Source organism: Rhamphochromis sp. 'chilingali' (genome assembly GCF_963969265.1).
Source record: "Rhamphochromis sp. 'chilingali' genome assembly, chromosome: 21".
Taxonomy (NCBI): domain Eukaryota; kingdom Metazoa; phylum Chordata; class Actinopteri; order Cichliformes; family Cichlidae; genus Rhamphochromis; species Rhamphochromis sp. 'chilingali'.
Window position 1 is genome coordinate 18,868,946 of NC_137949.1, and position 22,669 is coordinate 18,891,614.

At 39.5% G+C, this 22,669-nt stretch overlaps 1 protein-coding gene and 1 long non-coding RNA gene across 2 annotated transcripts in view; both read left to right on the top strand.

Moving 5' to 3' along the window:
* Window positions 1-22,669, top strand: part of LOC308389659 (immunoglobulin lambda-1 light chain) — a gene marked incomplete at both ends in the record, with an annotated part of 73,226 nt that overhangs the window by 30,053 nt on the left and 20,504 nt on the right.
* LOC308389554 lies at window positions 1,944-9,720 on the top strand. The gene is made up of 2 exons (XR_013970303.1): window positions 1,944-2,659; window positions 5,202-9,720. It is a non-coding gene; the product is annotated as an uncharacterized lncRNA (long non-coding RNA).

The following is a 22,669-nucleotide window of genomic DNA, read 5'->3' on the forward strand; positions in this document are numbered from 1 at the left end:
TAACGATTTTCGTCTCATCTCTGTGGCTGCAAGGTACATGGACATATTAACTGTGCAATAGATTCCTAAGCTTTCATTTTTTAAATGTATTGGCTGAAGAACATTTCTCAAAGAACGATCAGAATTACTTTGGTTTTTTTCCACAGGTCATTCCCAGGATGTGATTCAATACCCTGAAATCAGCTGGCGTTTCCTCAACAAAGCTGCAGAGATGAACTGCAGCCACAGCAAAGATATACGTTATACTCAGATGTACTGGTACATTCAAAGACCAGGAGAGACCATGAGGCTCATTGTCTACACAGCATTTCGTGGGAACCCGGACTATGGCGGGGCGCCTGAAAACAAATATTCAGCCATTAAAGAAGCCATTGAGAACGGAGCTCTTACTGTGAATAACTTGCAGCAGAATGACAGCGGTGTGTATTTTTGTGCTGTCAGCATGCACTGTGCTGTGAGAAGTAGGAAAAGCTGTACAAAAACTGCCTGACAATTAATCTGATATTAGAGATGACTTTTATGTCCTCCAGTAGGTGGCGCTGGAGTTCAAGAAATACTGACATCTAAGCATAGTTGCCTAAAAGAAGGGGGTGTTAGTAAGAGTCAACTGGTGTTTTGTTCACAGACAGGAGCTCATCATGCTGACATTAAAATGCCAAACATGCTCCTCCCACTTCACTTCCTCATAAACCTCTGTGGGGTCAGTCAGGTTATCTGATGTCAAATCCCAGCAGTTTAAATCCATAAATAAATGTTTCTTGCCAAAGAAACAACATAATGATTCAATTTCTCTTTTTCTGGTGTCTGACAGGTAATAACGTATTTGCATACAATAAAATCCTCTGACAACAGAAATGGTTTCATTAAATGTATCATCTGTTGCGATTTAAAAAAGAATCTTTTTATTCTCTATCCAGGTGTTTGTCTGGCATTCGAGGTCCGTCAGTCTCCCTCTGAGTTCATCACAGACGTTGGATCCAAAGTGCAGATTTTCTGCAACCATGAAAAGACCGACTACACAGTGATGCTTTGGTACCAGCAGCCACCTGGAGAGACAGCTATGAAACTCATTGGGTTTTTAAATGTCAACACTCCAAAATTTGAAGATGAAAATAACGATAATTTTGAAATCACTGGCGACCTGAGTGCGATTACAGCAAAAAACGGTTCTCTGATAGTCAAGAAAGCTCAAGGACAAGAGCACAGTGCAACGTACTATTGTGCAGCAAGTAAAGCACAATGACACAAAGTCCCTCTGAACTTTACAAAAACTCAACAATATTTTTCATCCTTGTGGTTTGGATGAGACAAGTTCTCAAACACCTGCTTGAGTGGTTGTTTTGTGGCTTAATCCAGTCATATTTACTAATACACTGTTTATACAACTAAGAAGGAATCCCAAATAAGCAACACACAAACAAAACAATGTTATTTGACATAACCATCAACATTAAGGGTCGGAGGTCTGTTTCTAAATAGTTGCCAAACCCCTTTATGAGCTCCCATAGGTGAATAAACTGAGATAATGATGTATAAGAAAAGAAGATATAAAATAGAAGGACTATGTGGGCTTGCACAGCCCAAAGGCTCGGCTCTCTTAAACTTGCTGACAAATAACATTCTTATACAGATTTTTGGGTTTCAATTCAGGTCTTTTTTTCTTTCTTTGCTTTATATTCTTTAAGGATTCTGATGGTATTTTCCACAGGTTCCTCAATCATTGACAAATTCTACTAAAATCCAGCTGGTGTGTATATAAAAAAAAAAAAAGAAAAAAAAGAAAAAACAAAACAAAGGAAAAACAGCTCAAATCAACTGTTAGAGTCTAGAAAATGCAACCAAAACCTTTGATAGAAGCAGGCATACATTTTAATAGGATATTAGAAAAGACTTTATGTCATTCCGCTAGGTGGCGATGGAGCTTGTGATATTATTCTGTTATTATATGTTACCTTATATATGTAATCAAAGTAGTTAAATTAGAATACTGCTGTAGATCACATTATACCCTTTAATATAGAGTGTGTGAGCTGTATGTAGTTTAGTTCTCATTATACTTTTGAGTTAACAGAACATATTCACATATTAGTTCATTAGATAAATGTGCATCACTCTGTATCCTTGATCTGCTGGGAATGTGTGACACTGCTTTCTTGACATGCTTAAGTGTTGAATCATGAAGAGAAGGTTGTAAGCAGGAGACTCTGTGTCTAAAGACAGGGGAGATAGATAGACCACATTCCACACCCCCACCTTACAGAAAGCAGAGAAACAACTGCCGAGGTCATAACTTAGGCGCTGTAACAGAGAAAAAATGTGATGTTTTGGCTTTTACGACTAGCTGGGGGCCACTAGAGACTATAAAAAGCTGAGCAACCCGTCACCATTTTGAGACATGTGCCTGACCCTCTGGTAGCATCTCTCCCGTCCGGACGTTGTAATGCTCTTATTGTGATTTGTACCGAAATAAATGATTGTTGATTGAGCATATATACACCGAGTATTGTCCCTCCTTCAGCCCAAAGATTCAAAGAACTGCATGTTTTCAACAACTTGGTGCCGTGTGACCCGGATCTTTGGTGTGCTGAGGAGGTGTAGATTTGACCTTTGGTGAGATCGTGAGGCGAGGTGAACAGAGGACCGGTCCAAAAATAAAAAGGTAAGCACAGCCTGTTGTATTATAAATACCAAATGTGCATATTGGGCTTTCCAAATTAATCTGTTCACTGAGTCACATGTATTTTCACAGTAAATTTGTCGGTGTCTGGTTTTTGGCGCAAGATACTAACAACATAAGTTGAGGCTGAATTCCAGTGTGTTAAATAAACTGCTTCTACCGAGAAACTAATAAGACACTACGTTGAGCTAGTTGCAGTAAACTGCTTCTACCGAGAAACTAATAAGATACTACGTTGAGCTAGTTGCAGCCACTTTACCTTCCACATTTAATTTTGTCTAATACTGGCTTCTGTAGCAATAATACGTTAGAATTTATTCTGAAGACGCGGCCATTAGTTCAGTACATTGAAGTCGAGGTTTGAAGTTTGTTTATGATGTCGGTTACGTCCTGGCTCTTGCCGGCTGTGAAATAGAAGTTGATTTAAGGAAAAGCAGATGCTGGCTTCACGGTGCGGTTAAACACTGGCAACGCGAGAGCGAAACACGTCCGTAGGTTTGGTTTATGATACGGCGTGTTCCGGTGATATGCGGCCGTGAAGTGCAGTAGTGGTTGGTGCTAATTTTAGTACATTGAACAGAGGTTTGACGGTGGTTTGTGGCGTCAGTCGAGTTTTTTTTAAGGGCTGCGGTCATAAAACAAAGTAAAATTTTACTTGCCAAAGAAGTACATAGAGCAAAACCTGGTTTATGATGTCTGGTATAACTTCGGGGATGCAAGCATCACTTTTATGATGCGACTTTGCTCCGTTGTGGCGGTCATAAACGCAGAGAAAAGGGTATTTTGGTCTATGGTGCAGTGTGCTTTAAGAAGATCTAATAGTTGAGCTCAGAGGTTTCTGTGTAAAATTCCCGCTGAGGAAAAGTGTTGTGTGTGAGTGTCAAAGCGCGCTCTGGGTGAGAGAGTGTGTGTGAAGCTGCGAGGCGCGCTCTGGGTGCTGTCTTGTGGGTGAAGCGCGCACTGAGGGAGAGTGTGACTGAGGCGCGCTCTGAGTGTGTTTTGTGTGGAGTGTGAAGCGTGAACACAGTGACAGTGACGGTTAATGTGTTTGATTAGGAGGACATTAGAGCAAATACACATTTTAGGATCAAAGGTTGATGCCTAGTGTACCTGTGGAATATTTGCCCTAGGAGTGGCGACCCTCCTGTCCGGGGACGCTTGGCCAGGACCGGCGGCGTCCGGGTGCCGAGGTGGTGACTTGGGGAGGTGAGGGCCCCCGCATAGCTACGGATATAACACTGGAACGGCCGTGTAATCACGGGTTCACATTTATTCCGGACTAGAACAAGACACATTTTTGCGAACAAACGTTGAGTCTAGATTAGTGAAGAAATAAAAAGGTTGAATTCCTCGTTTCAGTGGTTGAAATTGTTGTGTGCCTGTCCCCTGACGAGTGTGAAATTAGAATAAAGAGGGAATTTGGAGCCACATAGAGATAGACGGGCATAATTGGGTGTATTACTCTGTGGTGTAATAAAAATAAAAAGGAGAGATAGTAAGAGGTGTGCAGTGGAGAATTATGGAGGAGTACAGAGAGGAATGTGTTGGGAGACTGGCGTACAGTTTACGCTGTCAAGGTAGGCGGGTTGCCTGCTTATCTGTTTAACAGTGATGAAAATGAAATTAAATAAATCTCTTAGTGTGTTAATACAGGAAGCTGCGGACCTGGACCAACTGCCCCCACAAGCACAGCGGCCGAAGCAAAATTATAGGTAATGGGAACCACACCCAGCACGAATCAGCAGCTGTGAAAAAGACAGCAGCGAGGAGAGAATTAGAGGAGAAATTAAGAGAAGTTTTAACACATAAAATTGGGGCCAACGGACTTGTGGAGGTTGGGAAGGCGTCCGGAGCATCACAACAAAAAGGTGAAACAAAAACACACACAAGCAGAGAAATCTGAGAGAAAGGCTCCTTTTAAGGTAACGCCTAGTTTGAGAAAAGATAAAATTAACCTGCTTTTATACAAATGCACATACACGCAATGAAGAAACAGCTTACACTCATGAACACGTGAAGATTTTCCAGCAAGGTTAAAGAAAAATTAACATACTTAAATGATGAAGTCTATACATTACTGACAAAGAAACCCTCTGGGTTGCAGGACAACAATTTAACTAAAAAAAAAAAAAAAAAAAAAGGAACACTGGTCTAACCAACCAGGCAAGACACAACAAATTTAGTGGTTAAAAGATTCAAATTGTGACATGTTTTCTGTTGATTGATTAATAAAAGTGATTACTGAATGAAAGAAAGTTCCTTTTTGGGCTTTTAAACATGATCTTAAGAATTTTAACATATACCGGTGTTGTCCTGTCAACTTGGTGGGTTAGGAGTTGATTATATCGGGAGACAAAAAACAAAAAAAAGGGGAGAGAAGGCTGACACAGGGCCTGGCCCCATTGTCTCCCCTCTGAATAACACAGCCAACACAACATCATTTTCCTGTTCGTTTGTTTTTGTTTTTCGTTTGTTTTTTGTTTTGTTTTGTTTTTGTTTTTTCTATATATATATTTAATTACAGGCTGCTTTGCCGGCCCTGAAAGCCGAGGCTGACTGGACTCCTGCTCTCCCCCATACGTGACACTGACCAAATGCTGCAACAGCTGGACCCACAACAACGACCTGAGAATGTCAACAGACCTGCAGGAATGTGATCTCATGCAGCCGAGACGGAGAGCACTAAACCTAAGGCCCGTTTCACTACACGGGGGAAAATTCCCAGACTGCGTCAGCTGACAGAGCTGTGACGAGACGCCCGCCAAGCCCGAATGACAAGTAAGGCCGAGCGAAAGAATGCTGACCTTGATAACTTTGCATTCACACTGTGCAGGACAGTGATGGACCAACACGGATGATCGGGTGGCGAAAAAGGGCGTGACCGAGACAAGAGGAGTAACTGAGGACAGAAGGCACCTCAGAATGGACAAAAACACAGAAGAAGATGCAGGTTTCACCTGCGGTGAACATCGACACTGGAGAAAGGACTGCCCCAATTGGGGTCAGAACCAGGACGGACTGAATTTTGAGCAGCAGCAGCAGCAATGGTCGCAAACAAACTGAAAAAGGAGGGGGGGGCAGGACCCCAGGCCATGCTTCAGGCAGTGGTTTACCCAGAACACCAGAACAGGAAAGTGATGAACACAAACACCCACACAAACACACACATCTACATGCACTGACTCAGAATGAAGAGAAACACACACACACACACACACACACACACACACACACACACACACGGGAATGTTGATTCACTGAGAAGTGATGCACACACATACACATGCACACGCTTGTGCAATAAAGAGTGATCCACACGCACACACACATACACGCTGATGCAATGAAGAATGCTTTGCTTATGCTGATATGCAAAATGCTGCACACAAACATCCCAATGCATAATTTTTATGAGGAGCCATTGATTACTTAGAATGTGTTATATGTCACCTAGAAGGCATTTATGTAGATTTCAGGAATAAGCTCTAAAACGGTTTGGTTATGAAAACAATGTCTGTGCGTGAGGTCTGTTTATGGCTCAAGGCCTTGACTGAATTCTTTGCTGTGCTTCACACAGCCCTGATGAGGAACAGTGGCACAGAGTGAAATTGATGAATTAATAGTGTAAGTTTAGGTTGGAGTACGGCATTTTCTGTGATTGAGTTTTAATTCAAGGAGGAACAAAAGGTGTTACGGCACCTGAGGTTCTCATTCCCACACAATATTGTCCCGGCAGGAAGCAAAATGTTCCTGTGAATTTCTGGTTGATTGTTTGGTTTTGGTTTAGCGCTAGCTTGATTTTATCAGTGAGCTTTGGCTTGTGTTCTGTCTCGTAAGCGAGAGAGGGATAGTTTTATGCTTGGACATGTCTGCAACGGGCCCTAGTTTGTGTTATTGTTGTTAGTGTTTTGTTGGTTATGTCTGTTTTCGTTTTTGTTACAGTGCACTGGAGAAAAAAACATCTGAGAGGTGTGATCCACCGGTGGTGATATGTTGATATTTTGTGAGTTTATGATTTAACAATCAGCTCTTTGAACCAGGCCTGAAAGATTGAAATTTAAAGCGCTATAAAATATTATTACTGTAAACAGTTGCAAAGTGTGCTTCTCCATGATTGTAATTGGCTTGGGAGAAATTCACTTATAGGGAACACTGATCTAAAAGGATTGCACCGAGTCAATCCGGCCCAAAAAACAACAAGGAATTGTTTTCCTTTAAAATGATGACGTCATCTTGCTGGTGATGGAGGCTCGAATAGGTTGCGCGGGAGACTCCATTATCAGCAACATCTGGTATGAATGTGTATGGAGGTATGCATGCGAATGGACTGGGATGGACTGTCGACTAAAAGTTTTGACTGACTTGATACTGAGACAATGACTGCACCCACTTTAGGATTAGTAAATGCCAATAAACAATTCACCCAGCCGACAAGAGAAGGGTGGATGCTTCGCTTTGTTTTGTTTTGTTTTTTTCAGGAGCAGGAGGATAAGAGAGACTGGAGGAGGAGACTCTAGCTTCACATAAGTATGAACTGCAGACTTAACACTTTGGTTGCTGATTTTGAGTTACTGATGTTTGCATCAAGAAAACTGTGCTATATTAACTGTGTTTTGATTAAGGTATCATGTTATATTATTGGGAATGCCAAATGCTACAGTGGAGAAGACTTTTGATACCACTCATGACTGGAATATGTTATTATTAACCATAGCAGGCCACTGTAAAAAGTCAATTAAATTTTATAGAGGAAAATCGCCAAAATTGAACAATACCTATGAATGACTGGCCACATTCAGAATAGAGATATGCAATAATAAACATTGGTCCACATGATTTAGGTTCTCACTTGAAATAGTAAGTTATTAAATGTAGAATATAATCGACAGGGACATTTGATAGGATGTGGTACTGCAAAAGAACAAGAGCAAAGTAAATAAAGAAAATATTGTGTTTAGTTTGGATAAATTCAAATTAAAATGTACCATTACACTCAGAGGATCAATATGGAATAAAACATATGCAAAATTTGTAGGAAGTACATGACTGATAACTGTTCTGTCCTGAGCGTTTGTTTCTAGAGCACCCACTTGACCACACCAACAGTTTCTCGCCACCGAGGAGGGGTACTTGCAAAAAGAATAAAATAAAAATCTGAGTTTAACAAAACATTTTAAATGTAAATATCAAGCTTACCTTTCTTTTTCCATGAAATGTGCTTGTGGGCACGCCAGCCATTTTGAAAAGGTGGGCAAAACAATTGGCAAGGCCACACCCCCACACATGTGATATAATTTTAAAGGTACTGTTGCCCTCTCTAAGAAACATCAGGAATTAGAGGAGTGGCAAGTAGAGTATGCGAGCTACAAGCAAAAACTAAAATGTGTACTACAGTGTGCAAAAATGAAATACTGGGTCATCAGGGGGTCATGAGGGACATTTATAAAACTAAAAGTCCCACTAACCTTAAAGTGCACTTGAAAAGCCCACACAAGAAGGTTAACCTAGCTTACCTAGAAGACCTCATCAGGGGGAGCACACTCCCCCTCCTTGAAGAGCTCACCCACACAACCCGCATCCCCAGAAAACAGCTAACCCCAGATAAGGCAGCGTGATGTATCCCGAGACAACAGGACTGGGACATCTAAATAAAGGTGTGAAACAATCGCCTTCAAAAGGTTATCAATTCACTCCAACCAAAATTAGGACCACACGGTGCGGCAAGAGTTAATAGTTATTAGTCTCAACACCCAAGGATAACCAGAAGAGCATGACTAATATGATGGAACTGGGATTTTGTTACACTTAATTTTTGCAAAACACAAATAAAACTAAATTGAAACTAAGGATTTTCAGAAAATAAAAACTACACTAAACTAGCAAAGAATTGGTAAAAACTAATTACAACTGGTAAAAAGTTAAAATCTGGAGTCGAAACTAAATAAAAATAACAACTAATGGAAATGGCGAAAAGTTTAAAACCCTGGTGCAGAGATTGGCAAATCTGACCAGGAAACGTTATAAAATGGATTGTCAGGATAGTCAGCGTTAAAGCCACTTTTGACAGTCCATACTAGGATGGCATTGGACATCTTCGGGGCAGAAAAGGGTTGGTGTGACCAAGGTGTGGTTTGGCTTGTTGTATGTACATTTCAAAATGTTACAGCTCTGGATGGACCAGTTACCAGATATGATGTCACCAACCTTCTCTTTTAATTGTCTAGCTCCAATGAATTGACACATGGGAGTGTGTCAAAAAGGGGGAGTTGAGTCCGAACATCAAACAATGGTTTTATGAACATCTTATGACGTTATTTCTGTGTTTAATAATTTAGCTATGGTAAAACTTAAGCGTATAATGTGTTAGACTTAGAAAGGGTTCACTAATTTTTGATTTCTTTTACACACACATAGATTATGATTAGAATAAGTCCTGAACATAATATTTTAAACCAAATTTGAATCATTAGAAGAACAATGGATAACAATATTAGATTATCAAGGCTAGGGAGAGAGGTGTTTTGGTTTTCTGTCTCTTGCAGAGAAAGGAAGAGACACCAGACGGGGACACGGAGATGTGAGGACCCTTCACAGCAGAGACAGATGTAGGGACAGCCGAGACAGCAACGGGGGTCAAGTGTCATGACGTTTTGGGCTCCTGGAGAAGATGGATCCCACAGACACAGCAATAACCATGAAGGGGTTGGCGAAAACCAGGAACACCAGACCAACGAGGTTCGAGAGGCTCTTGGCAAAAAGGGGGACACGCCGGTGAACCCAAAATACACAGATCTTTGTTTGAAATCAGGGCAGAATAATCCCCAGAACTGTGCAATGACTAAAGGGTGGTCTAACCCCGGAGGTCGAAGAAAGAAGCTGAGAATCACCCAACTGGAAGACACTGGTAGCTGCAGCAATAAAAATAAAGGTTAAAAGCTCCTTAGACAGAGGTTCTAGTCTAAGTACATTTGAAAGGTATAAGGGGGCATTAAAATGGGAGTGGAAAACTGGAGCACCAAAATAAAGCTGTGGGAAAATGGGGAGTGATGGGAGTGTCATCTGTAACTGCTGTTATGGTTGTAAATCTAACTTTGCTTGCATCTGAACTGCGTGAACACAGAGGTCATCCCCCATATGGTCCACCCGTTAAAAGGGGACAGAGGGCCTCAGGATCAAGAAAACCTGGACCTTGCAACGCTGAAGTGCTTGTTATTAGTGATCTCTTTAATGAGAGATCAAAAGAGGGTATTGTGATATTATTCTGTTATTATATGTTACCTTATATATGTAATCAAAGTAGTTAAATTAGAATACTGCTGTAGATCACATTATACCCTTTAATATAGAGTGTGTGAGCTGTATGTAGTTTAGTTCTCATTATACTTTTGAGTTAACAGAACATATTCACATATTAGTTCATTAGATAAATGTGCATCACTCTGTATCCTTGATCTGCTGGGAATGTGTGACACTGCTTTCTTGACATGCTTAAGTGTTGAATCATGAAGAGAAGGTTGTAAGCAGGAGACTCTGTGTCTAAAGACAGGGGAGATAGATAGACCACATTCCACACCCCCACCTTACAGAAAGCAGAGAAACAACTGCCGAGGTCATAACTTAGGCGCTGTAACAGAGAAAGAATGTGATGTTTTGGCTTTTACGACTAGCTGGGGGCCACTAGAGACTATAAAAAGCTGAGCAACCCGTCACCATTTTGAGACATGTGCCTGACCCTCTGGTAGCATCTCTCCCGTCCGGACGTTGTAATGCTCTTATTGTGATTTGTACCGAAATAAATGATTGTTGATTGAGCATATATACACCGAGTATTGTCCTTCCTTCAGCCCAAAGATTCAAAGAACTGCATGTTTTCAACAAGCTCAATGAATACTAATATCTAAACATGCAGGAGCTACTTCAATAAGGAGGGTGTCGATAAAAGTGTTGAATGCTAAAGTTACTCAGTTTGTAGTCGAGCTAAAGGCACCTGAGCATAGTGCAGTCTACTATACACACGAAGAAAGAAAAACCCTTTTAAAATGAAACACACTCCTCCCACATCTTGGTAAGATCCAAGCAAGCATAGTGTTCACAGCACTTTCCTCTTAAACCTCTGTGGGATCAGTCATATGATCTGATGTCAAATCGCAGCAATTTAAATGTTTAAACTCTTAGAAACTTTATCAAAGGAAGGTCAACATGATTATTTTTTTCTTTTTCTGTTGCCTGACAGGTAATGTTTGTTTACCATTTATCTTCTGAACATGGAAATAATTTCATTAAATATATATCATTTGTTGTGATTTAAAAATAATCTTTTCTTCATTCTCTATCCAGGCGTCTGTCTGGGATTTGAGGTCCATCAGTTTCCCTCAGAGTTCATCACAGACGTTGGATCCAAAGTGCAGATTTTCTGCAGCCATGAAAAGACCGACTACAGGATGATGCTCTGGTACCAGCAGTCACCTGGAGAGACAGCTATGAAACTCATTGGGTTTTTAAACGTCAACACTCCAAAATTTGAAGATGAAAATAATGATAATTTTGAAATCGGTGGTGACCTGAGTGGGAGTACAGCAAAAAACGGTTCTCTGATAGTCAAGAAAGCTAAAGGACAAGAGCACAGTACAACGTACTATTGTGCAGCAAGTAAAGCACAATGACACAAAGTCCCTCTGAACTTTACAAAAACTCCAGATGATTTATTTATTTATTTTTATCATTGTGGTTTTGATAAGAGATGTTCTCAAGCACCTGCTTGAGTAGTTTTCTTATGGATTGATCCATTCATGCAAAATTGCACTAATATAATAAGCAGTTTGCAAAAGCAGCAAGGATGCACAAATGAGCAAATATGTGCAACTTTATTTGACATAACCATCATGATTAACCGCTGACTTACTCCTGAAAGCTTTATGAATATTTGTATTCCCTTTACTACCCCTAGGAATTGCAACAAGAGATCTGATTTTTGTCAACACCAACAAAATGATCCGTCTTCTTATTTTCTGTCAGCATAGGGTTCACGGTACAGGGAATTCCATGGTAAATCATATTTACAAGTTCTGCATAATTTGGTACAGAATATGCTAATGCTTCTGTGACACTTAATGTTTAGACACAAAGCATCTCTACAGGTTTTGAAAATATTCAGAGAAATTTCTGAACCATTCTTTAGGCTTTAGGTTTTGAAAAATAACCTTCTGGTACACCAGCTGTTTTGGGGTTCAATTTCCATCTTTGTTATTTTCAGTCCTTAATAAATTGGCCCTACATCTGTAGCGTAGTGGTTATTCAGTGTCCACTGCATCAAGGCCCATTTTCCAGATAACAGGACTGAGATATGATTACAAGGATTGAACGTACAGTTGTTCTTGAATATAGTCATGCAACATGATAATCACTGTCCTCTGCACAAGATTTAACATTACCCCAGTAACATGGTGTTTGACTTTTTCCAAGATATCCTCTCATATTTATTTGTTTATATTCTGGAGGGATTCAATGACTTGACTGTTATGTACTTCCAGTAGGTGGCGATGGAGCTCAAGAAATACTGATATCTACACATGCAGTAGCTACTTCAAAGAGGGGGGTGTCAATAAAAGTGTGCATGGGGAAAATGTTAGAGTCACTTACTGTGCTGCTTTCAGACAGAAGCTCATCATGCTGACATTATTTAGTTTGTTTTGGCTCACTGGTAATCACATTCACCATTTAAGAATCCCACTTTATATTCTCTATAGGTTACCTATCTATAGGTTTATTGTTCATTTTCTCTCCTTCTAGGTCTTTGTCTGGGTGTTGAAGTCCACCAAACACCTGTGGAAGTTTTCAGAACTCGTGGAGACGAAGTCCAGCTGGTCTGCAGCCATGGAAAGACCGACTACACATTCATGCAGTGGTACCAGAAATCCCCTGGAGACCAGGCTCTGAAACGCATTGGACATTTAAACTACAACAACAAAGAGCACGAGAAATCATTTGAGAAACATTTTAATATTACAGGAGACTTGAGTGGAAGTAAACCAAAGAATGCTTCTATGTTTATAGTGGACTTAAAGCCTGAGCACAGTGCAGTGTATTACTGTGCAGCAAGCTATGCACACTGAGTAGAAAACACCTTTCTTTAATACAAAAACTCAGAACCATGAAATCATCAAAGTGGATGGTTTTAAGCTGAACAGACTCCTCCCACATCTTGGTTAGATCCCAGCTGACTACAGGGTGATGCTCTGATCCCAACAGCTGCAGGGAGACAGCTATAAAACTCACTGGGTAATTAAACTATCCAGCTGTCACATTTGCAGAACAACATAGAGATCATTTCAATATCACTGGAACTGTGGGTGGAGATGCTGCAAAGAATGGCTCAAGTCAAAGGACACGAGCACTTCCTGCCACTGTGCAGCAACACACAATGACAAAAAGGTTTGAGCTTTACAAAAGCTTCACATATTTGATCATTGCTTGTTTTGATAAGACAAGCTCCCACCACCTGCGTTAGTGGTTGTATTGTAGCTTGACTATTTCATTTAACTAAGCATGTAATTTAAGTACAGTTTACATAACCAGGAAGGAAGCACATATTAGAGCACTCTTTCACATACTTAAACAAAGCATCTCCATATGAAAGATTACTTTTTACCTGTAGGAAACACACAGATCCATCTTTAGACTTGTAAAACTCTAATTCACACTTCCTGAAATACTGTATAATTAATCACAATTTAGATTTTTTGTAACACTGTTAATAGTAATGCTGACAATTAAATCTATTTTTAAATACAACTAAAAGGCACATTTACACAAAAACCACAGAAAAGCACAAACATGACAGTTTACTTAGAGAAAGCTCCGCCCAGCAATCTGCAGTTTCATCTGCAATAAAGTGATGATTCTTCATCTCCTCCCTTCTTAAACCTCAGTCATGTCAGATAGGCAGATGATTCTCAGTATAAACACTTGCGTGGTCCAATTTCATTAACTCATAGCCACTAAAATCTTATATAAAGTTTCTAAACACATCTAAAGTCAAGCTTTGAATACAGAAAAGATGATCTCCCTTTTAATTTTCTGCTACTTGTCAGGTAATAATTTGAAAAGGTGCTAATTTCTTTAAGTATTTAAGGAAACACTTGCACTCTGTTTTTTGGCTTGTTTCTCTAAAATGTATCAACCTTCATAAGCTAAAATTCTCTTTTATCTTTGTTCTAGGTGTTAGTCTGGGGATTGAGGTTCGTCAGTCTTCCTCTGATATCGTCGCAAAGGCTAGTGACAAAGTTCAGATTTTCTGCAGTCATGATAAAACTGACTACAGGATGATGTTCTGGTACCAGCAGTCGCCTGGAGACACGGCTATGAAACTCATTGGGTTTTTAAACTATGTAGCTGTCACACTTGAAGAACAATATAGAGATCTTTTCAGTATCACTGGAAATCTTGGGGGCGATTCTGCAAAGAATGGCTCACTAACTATCCAAGTCAAAGGACGAGAGCACAGTGCAGTGTACTACTGCGCAGCAAGCAAAGCACAATGACAGAAAGCTCCTCTGAACTTTACAAAAACTCCACATAATTTTTATCATTGGTGGTTTTGACAAGACAAGCTCCCAAGCACCTGCTGTAGTGGTCGTCGTTTGACTTGATCCATGTTGGATGTTTTTAAAGCACATACTGTTTACAAAACCAAGGAGCAGACACTCCTCCAAGCCTTATAAAGGTTCACATTTCCTTTTCTGCCACTAGTAGTTGCAAAGACATCATCACTAAACATATTCATGCAGTAAGACACTACTATGCAGTGCTCGTGAAATACTCTAATTCAGATATCCTTAAAGACTGCACAGCCTAAGTAATGACAATTTATGGTTTTTATAGTCAGTCAAATAGGATTTAAATCAGTTTTTCAATCTGTAAACAAGAATGTTGTTCTATTCCAGCACACAGAAATCTTCAGGGAAACATCAGTTGAAGAGAAAACTCCTCCCAGCAATGACGTATCATCATCACATCCTTTCCTTCTTAAACCTCAGTTATGTCAGCTGGGCTGTTAATTCTTAGTATAAACACTTGGTGTGATCTAATTCTAGTCTTTTAAATCCACTAAACTCTGTTATCAAGCTTCTAAATGCTTAGAAAGTCTAAAGGCTTTATGTTGTTAAAGATAAAATGATCTGCTTTCTAATTTTCTGCTGCCTACCAGGTAAAAATTTTAAAAGATGTCAATTTCTTTAAAGCCTGGAAATAACAGATTTTTGTATTTGTTTTAATTTATCGGCTATCAAAAGCTTCTCTTTTCTTTTTTGATCTAGGGGTTTTTCTCGGGCTTGAGGTCCGTCAGTCTTCTTCTGATATCATCGCGAATGTTAGTTCAAAAGTGCAGATTTTCTGCATCCATGATAAAACTGACTACTATGTGATGCTCTGGTACCAGCGTCCACCCGGGGAAACAGCCATGAAACTCATCGGGTATTTGTACCACAAACAAGTCACAATGGAAGATCAGTACAAAAGCAATTTCATTATTTCTGGAGATTTGACTGGGAGTACAGCAAAGAACAGCTCTCTGATAGCCAACGCTGCACAACAAGGGGACAGTGCCGTCTACTACTGCGCAGCAAGCAAAGCACAATGACAGAAATCCTCTGTGAACATTACAAAAACTCCATAATCTGGAACCATCAGTGGTTTGAAACCAGAATGGAAACAAACTGACATCAGACACCTGGTTTTGTACTTTTGGTTTTTAATTGACATATTATTTTGTTGATTTTTTCCAATTACTCATAATAAAAGGTAATTATTTCTAATAAATAAAAATCTTTTAAAGCAGCATATCTTATATGGATGATTAAAATAAGAGCATATATTCTGTATAACCTGCAGGACTGCAATGATACACCATCTAAAAAACTGGTAACATTCCCAAGTTTGAGGTTTGTTTTATATTTACAATGCAGTAAATCTTTGCTCATCAAAACATTTATCATTGGCGGGACTTTTAGAAAATGATAATGAGCATTTTCCATATTTTCTGATATTTAAAATTCAAATTCAAATTCTATTTGTCATATACACAGTCATACACAGTATGATATGTAGTGAAATGCTTGAACAACTGCTCGTGACCTAAAGAAAACAAAAAAGGAAAAGGCTATGAATAAGATAGGAAATAAATATGAAAAATTAAAAAGGGTAAATTTAACTAGGAAGGAATAAAATATAAATTAAGGTTAAAAATGAAACAACTGTACAACACAAATTAGAATGAAGGGTAAATTTAACTGGGAAAGAATAAGATAAAATATATAAATTAAAGTTGAAAATAAAATAACTGTACAACAAAATACACAATATAGAACTATATAAAAATGTATGAAGAAATATAAATAAATATATACACAATAACAGCAGCTGTACAAGTATTAACCGGAAATGAAGAATGTAGGGACCAGTGTTGTGCAATCCACATTATGTCTTGTCTATTTAACAAGCTAAACAATAAAAGAATTAAAAACTAAAATATCTTCATCTGCAGCTGAAGCCACTCCCCTTCTGCCTACATCTTACTAGCTTCTTCCTGAAATGGCAATCAGCTCAGTGACATGGTGCTTTCAGCAGAGACTGTTTTAATTTAAACGCTTCAGCACATTCATGACTTTATCGCCACACCTCTACATTATGATTCGATTTCTTTTTTTCTTTTTCCTCACAGGTAACTGCTTCATGGTGACGCGACACACTGCATTCGCTTATTTTAAAATCATTAATTTTTCTATCTCTGCTTACAGCAGGCATCTCTCTGGGGATAGAGGTCCGTCAGTCTCCGTCTGCTGTAATCAAAAAGGTCAATGATGATGTACAGCTAATCTGCACCCATGATAAAAGTGACTACAGAGTGATGCTTTGGTACCAGCGATTACCCGGAGAGACAGCTCTGAAACTTGTTGGATATGGATATACACAGTTCAAAGATGACAGCGCGGAGGAACCGTTTAGAGAAAATTTCAAATTAGAGGGGGATTTGAATTCGAATAAAAAGAACGGCTCACTTTTCATCAACAAACTAAAAGCACCTGAACATACAGCAACGTATTTCTGTGCTGCCAGTCAACCACAGTACATCAAACACCCATCTGCTCTAAACAAAAACCTCTTCCCATGTCTCCTGTTACAGAAGAACCTATTAGTCATCATATTCAGCAGCACTAAGACTCACGGCTATAGGAAGTATTTGTCAAGGAGGCTTTCTGGATAACAAGAAATCTTACAGATTATTCACTAAAAGAAAAAAGGTATTTATAATTTTTCAGTTAATTAACTTGAGGGAAGTAATGATGACATCATGAAACGCAGTGTCAACACTTTGAGCTGACCGACTTTGAGGAACAGCATTATTTTTATATTCTTAAATTAAGCACCAATAGCAAGGATTTCTGCTCAAAAAACATTTTTTATTTTAAAAACCAGTCCATTTGTCATTGAGTACACCCCCCCCCCAAAAAAAAACAAAAAACCAAAAACACAAGCTGTTGATGAACAACTCTGATTTCACTACATCACTTCCTGTCTCTCCTTCTGACTCTCAAAGCACTGAAGACACTATTTGTGTGCTGACATCCAACATGAAGCCATCTAGTTTCATCGTTGCCGTCCTAATCGTGTTCTGGATTAAAGGTAAAACCAAACTCTTACAAAATCAGTTTATGTGAAGAAAAAAAGAGAAAAAAAAAGGTAAATATTCATGTCTTTCTCCTTTTCCCCCCCGTCTCTTCTTCTCCAGGAGCTTGTCTCAGCAAAGACAAACAGCTGTCTCAGTCTCCAACTCAACTGTTAGTGGAACCAAACAGACAAGTGAACCTGACCTTCACTCATAACATCACTAATTACGATACCATTCTCTGGTATCAGCGCTCACAAGGCGACACCTCTCTGAAGCTGATTGCCTACGTCTATTTTACAAATCTAAATGTTGAGAAGCCATTTGAAGGCAACTTTCAGGTGAGTGGAGATGGGAGAAAAACAGTTTATCTCCATATCCTGAACCCACGACACCCGGAAGACAGTGGAGAATATTTTGGAGCAGCACGAATACACAGTTATAAAGATGGTGATGCTCTCATACAAAAACCCTCATCCTGATCTGGTAGATAACAGTACCCCAACAGGAAACCACACAGACTTTGTGAAACTGTACCAAGTTAAAATAGTGAAACTGCAAAAAATGCTGGGCTGTTTTCAGACTATAATTTTTGATCCAAACTGCATGTTGCCTTGATAAAATGTACTAAATGCTTCAAGGATGCATTATTTGCAAAACTTTGCTTGCACAGAGTTTATATTTACAGATTACTACTAACACTTCTGACACGCCCACTAAGCATTGCAAAGAAATAAGTTGTTCAGTCTGGAAGCCATAGCATTGCACGTGTCATTTTCATGCTTAATATATATCTATATCCATACATCTATGCCCAAGCAACAAAATAATTAAGCAGCCACCACCACACACCTGTAGAGCATGTGCAGAAGAACAGAAGTTTCACACTGAGGTTTTCATTACAGATAAAAACCCCAAAATTAAATTTGTTGCCGTTACCAATTTCCAAAGAAAGTGATGAATTTCACTTTGGAAGAAACCTGGCTTTCAGTTATAAATGCTGCTCTCCATTTTCACCCATAAAGTTCAAATAACGTTTTTCCTTCAGTCTCTTTAAAATGTTTTATGTCTAAACAAAAGACTGAACAGCAGAGAGCAGTGGTGACACATGAACATAGTAAAAAGAAAGCTCCTCCCTCCTCATCACTAATGTACAATAAAAGAAGATGTAGTGTCAGGGTGCTTTCATTGATAGCTTTGTATATCTATATCTAAATCATAGTTATATGGAACGCTGCAGCGACAGTGAAGATTAAGCATCGCTATAAGGATTTTAAAATGTTTGTTGTATTGTCTTTGTCTTTGTTTGCAGGTAGGTAGAAAATAAACAGATGTGTGTACTTTCTCATGACAATATCAAACCAGTTTTTCTTTTTGTCCTAGACACTGTGCTGTCAGCACTTGTGATTCAGCAATCACCTTTAAATCTTCTGATAAAACCACAACAGCAAGAAGCCAAGCTCGATTGCTACCATGGAGACAACAGCTATCCCTACATGTTCTGGTACCAGCACAAGTCAGCAGCAGGAGGTCAGCAGACAATGGACCTGATTGGACAGCTTCATTATGAAAACCCAACTCTTGAAAAGACCTTTAAGAGCAAATTTAACATAACAGGCCATTCAAAGGGCAAAGCTCAGCTTGAAATCTCCAATGTTAATCCAGCAGACACAGCACAATACTTCTGTGCTGCGAGTCAGCACGGTGTTTCAACTCCTCTGCCTGCTTTACAAAAAGCTGGTGGCACACAGCATCAAAACCACACCTGCATGGAGAAGTGACAGTTCCAGAGTCTACTTTCACACAGTTTCTCTCACTTTGGTCCCTTTATCGCTGATCACATTCTGTTGTCATTTCCTGTATTGCTGGCTCTGTCTATTTCTACCCATTTAATTTCCTATTCTAAAGGAAAAGAGACTCCTGTTTCTTTCTGCAGATCAGGTGAGCACTGTGGTGTTTCACAAATCTCCCCAAGATAGTACAACTGCAAGCATAATGGTGCCTCCCTTGTAATGATGCTCTGGTATCAGCAAAGACAGGAGAATGTGTTTATAACTGCTATGGATGTGAACAGTCCCCAAATCATGAGGGTCAGTTTGAAGAATAAGCCTAACTTTTACATTTGTTGCTTTTTAAAACCAGAGATCAGGCTAAGAGTCAGAAATCCAATAAGAATGAAATAGAATGAGGATGATTTTATTTGCAATCCAATTATAATTTTAGAGTAATGTCCCATTCCTATCAAACAGATAGGAATAGGACAGATAGGAATACTCTGGCTGCTGTCCATGTGTCACAAAACACTTTATGTCTAAATAAAATGACTGAACAGCAGAGAGCAGTGAGAACACATGAAAATGCTAAGATAGCTCCTCCCTCTTCTTAACACACGTGTACAATAAAGAAACATGTAATGTCAGAGTGTCTTCATTGACACTTCTGTATATCTATCTCCAAGTCAGTTACATAGATCATTGCTATTTAAGGATTTTCTCCAGTAAAGTTTTAAAATGTTTGGAATTTTGGTTTTGTCTTTGCTCACAGGTAGGTAGAAAAAAAAAAAGATATGTGCACTTTCTCATAACAATATTTATCCTTCCTGTGAACCTTCAGTTTGGTTTGGTTTTTTGTCCTCTAGACTGTGCGCTGTCATCACTTGTGATTCAGCAAACACCTTTAAATCTTCTGATAAAACCAGAACAACGACAAGCCCAGATCGAATGCTACCAAGGAGAGAGTGACTATCCCTACATGTACTGGTACCAGCACAAGTCAGCAGCAGGAGGCCAGTGAACAATGGACCTGATTGGACGGCTTCAATATGGTGCCCCAACTCTTGAAAAGACCTTTGAGAGCAAATTTAACATAACAGGCCATGCAACGGCCAAAGCTCAGCTTGAAATCTCCAATGTTAATCCAGCAGACACAGCACAATACTTCTGTGCTGCGAGTCGACACAGTGTTTCAACTCCTCTGCCTGCTTTACAAAAAGCTGGTGGCTTACAGCATCAAAGCCACACCTGCATGATTGATAAAGGAGGCGTGACAGTTCTAAAGTCTGCCTTCACACAGTTTCTCTCACTTTGGTCCTTTTATCACTGCTCAGATTAGGATGTCATTTCCTGCATTGTTGGCTCTGTTTATATTTCTACCCATTTAATTTCCTCTTTTAAAGGAAAAGAGACTCCAGGTTCTTTCTGCAGGTCAGGTGAGCACTGTTATGTTTCACAAATCTCCCCAAGATAGTGAATGAAAAAAAGTTTCATCTCCAAATAAACTGCAAGCATAATGATGCATCCCTTGTAATGATGCTCTGGTATCAGCAAAGAAAGGAGAATGTGTTTATAACTGCTATGGATGTGAACAGTCCCCAAAATATGAGGGTCAATTTGAAGAATAAGCCTACTTTTACATTTGTTGCTTTTTAAAACCAGAGATCAGGCTAAGAGTCAGACAGCCAATAAAAACGAAACAGAATGAGGATGATTTTATTTGCAATCACAATTATAATTCTAGAGTAATGTCCTATTCCTATCAAACAGAAAGAGCTTCTAGCTCTTCAGTGGAACCCCCTCTGACTATTCAGGCAACCTTTTCAGTTAGCCTTGATAAAATGTAGTCTTCTCTAGCATTCTCTTCTGTCACACAGCTCTCTGCCTCCTTCACTACATCCATAAATATTCTCTGTGATCTTCTTGCTGCGTGATATCTCCAATATTAAACATCAACATTAAAAATCCCCCAATCACTCAACCTGAGCTATCCCTCTGATGTACTCGTATCTGATTTTGTCCATTCTGGTCACTCCCAATGAAAACCTTAACATTTTCAACTCTGTCACCTCCAGCTCAGCCTCCTGTCTTTGCGTTAGTGCTACTCACTCCAAACCATGTTGTAAACCTTCCCTTTTCCTCTCGCTGCTGTCCATGTGTCACACAAGACTTTGTCTAAATAAAATGACTGAACAGCAGAGAGCAGTGAGAACACATGAAACTGCTAAGATAGCTCCTCCCTCTTCTTAACACACGTGTACAATAAAGAAACATGTAATGTCAGAGTGTCTTCATTGACACTTCTGTATATCTATCTCCAAGTCAGTTACATAGATCATTGCTATTTAAGGATTTTCTCCAGTAAAGTTTTGAAATGTTTGGAATTTTGGTTTTGTCTTTGCTCACAGGTAGGTAGAAAAAAAAAAAGATATGTGCACTTTCTCATAACAATATTAATCCTTCCTGTGATCCTTCAGTTTGTTTTTTGTCCTCTAGACTGTGCGCTGTCATCACTTGTGATTCAGCAAACACCTTTAAATCTTCTGATAAAACCAGAACAACAACAAGCCCAGATCGAATGCTACCATGGAGAGAGTGGCTATCCCTACATGTACTGGTACCAGCATAAGTCAGCAGCAGGAGGCCAGCGAACAATGGCCCTGATTGGGCGGCTTGAATATGGTGCCCCAACTCTTGAAAAGACCTTTAAGAGCAAATTTAACATAACAGGCCATGCAACGGCCAAAGCTCAGCTTGAAATCTCCAATGTTAATCCAGCAGACACAGCACAATACTTCTGTGCTGCGAGTCGACACAGTGTTTCAACTCCTCTGCCTGCTTTACAAAAACTGGTGGCTCACAGCATCAAAACCACACCTGCATGATTGATAAAGGAGGCGTGACAGTTCTAAAGTCTGCCTTCACACAATCTTTCTGTCTTTGCTCAGATTCTGATGTCATTTCCTCCACAGATATCTAACTACAGTGTTGGCTCTGCTGAATTTCCACCCATTCAATTTCCTGTTCTAAAGACAAAATGACTCCTTGCATCACCACCCTGACTTTCTTGATTATCTCAGCAGCAGGTAAAGTTTATCAACACAAAGACAAAAACATACTCTAAATGTTCACACTTTCCTTGCCTTTTCTTTTTACCTGTATTAAGTCCATTCAATGAATGTAAATATTATTACCATATAGATGATAAGAGATATATTTCTGCTTACTGTGTTTCAGGTGTTTCTGAATCCGTTCTGATCACTCAGTGGCCCCATTACATCTCTAACCCTTCCAATGGCTTGGCAAAGATGCACTGCTACCAGAATGACACAGACTATCAATATCTGTACTGGTATAAACAGCCTAGAGGAAAAAGTTTCCAGCTAATTGTGGCTACTGTAGCTGGAATTTCACAGTTCGAAGAGGGATTCAAATCTGGTTTTCAGGCAGAGAAAAATGACAAGCAGTGGTCTCTGACAATAACCAGTATTCAGGAAAAAGATGAGGCTGTTTATCTCTGCGCTGCAAGGCTACACGGTACTGTGGCAGACCTCAGAA